The sequence below is a fragment of the Macrobrachium rosenbergii genome, chromosome 56 (genome assembly GCF_040412425.1).
Source record: "Macrobrachium rosenbergii isolate ZJJX-2024 chromosome 56, ASM4041242v1, whole genome shotgun sequence".
NCBI lineage: Eukaryota > Metazoa > Arthropoda > Malacostraca > Decapoda > Palaemonidae > Macrobrachium > Macrobrachium rosenbergii.
Genome location: NC_089796.1, coordinates 19258558 through 19260136, shown reverse-complemented (window position 1 = coordinate 19260136; position 1579 = coordinate 19258558).

Genomic DNA, 1579 nt, shown 5'->3' with positions numbered 1-1579 from the left:
GTTTCGCCTAAACCAAACGCATTGTAAGAGATCTATATGAAAAAAGAGAGAACATTAAAACAATATAACACAACAAACCCTAAAAGAAATTCCCCTTAAAAAGAAAGAACTCATTAACATCCAAGACAAAAGCCAGCTAAATAATAAAATAGAAAAAAATGACAAGCACAAACTTCACAGAGAGAGAGATAAGACAATGGGTAAAAGTACACAATAACAGGAAATTTACATAAAAATAAAGGGAACATTTACAATACAAAAACAAGGGGGCAGAAGTCAAGTACAAATTGTTGATGTAGGTAATGTGAAAATGGATACAAAAAGCTCCTAATGAACTTATTATTATTATAATTATTATTATTATTATTCTTGACAGTGGCATCGACCACAACGCTGACTTCTTGATGGCAATAATGATTTTTCTGTACAAATGTCTTCCATAAAGAGGAGTCAACAAAACCAAGAGGTTTATTATTCCCGTTATTATTATTACTATTATTCATAGTATCCTTTTATTTTTCTAAAATAAGCCAAAACACATTTATTTGCGAAGCAAGCGTCCTCAATTTACTGGGTGGTTTACATACTAAAGAATTTTCGAGCTGATTCGTGCACAGTTGCAGTAATGAAAATCATTCCCGCATAAAGAACGTTTGCGTTGAATTAGCGTTTTTTTTTTGTTATAAAAAGGATTAAGCATTAATTCAATTATGAATAGCCAGGGGTGTACAGTATTTTAAAAGCAATCAAGTCTTAAGAGAATATCTGAACTGCCCCGCAAGATTAACTCAGTGATTAAAAAAAAAATGTACGTAATGCAGAGGAAACTGACTCAAATGGCAATTTGTAACAATTGTTTAAATATATCAGAATAAAATATAATGCAGAGGAAGCTGACTTAAACGGCAACTTGTTAAATTGTTTAAATATTAAAATAAAATGAAACGGGAACTGTAAAGGAAATATGAAAAGTAAAAATAATGCATATATTTAAAGTGTAATAAAAGATTCATACAACTGGTATACATACGTAGCGTCATTTAGGGCGTTACAATTTACTAAGGCTATATTTTATATAGGAAAACTTATGCCAAATTATTCCATAAAAAATACAATCAAAGTGGATGAATATGACCAATGGGTGCATAAAATATATGCACATGCCCATTACAGACATACACACACAAACACACATACACACACACACACACACACACATATATATATATATATATATATATATATATATATATATATATATATATATATATATATATATATATATATATATATATATATATTACATGAATTTTGAAAAGAAAATAACATCAAAATATACTAACACTGCAAAAAACAGCATTCACTCAGTGACACGATATATTCAAAATTTTAACACTTCCAAGAAATATATGGATAATAAATATTACTACAACTATTTCAAGGTGTATCTTGAACTTATGGGATCAAATTTGCATTTTGGAACATCAACGCCTTTGTGACCCAGGAGGTTCTGTCCCGCATTTGAAAATATCTGGGTGTCTAACCTTATCTTAAACAAGGGAAAAATACTGACCTCGCT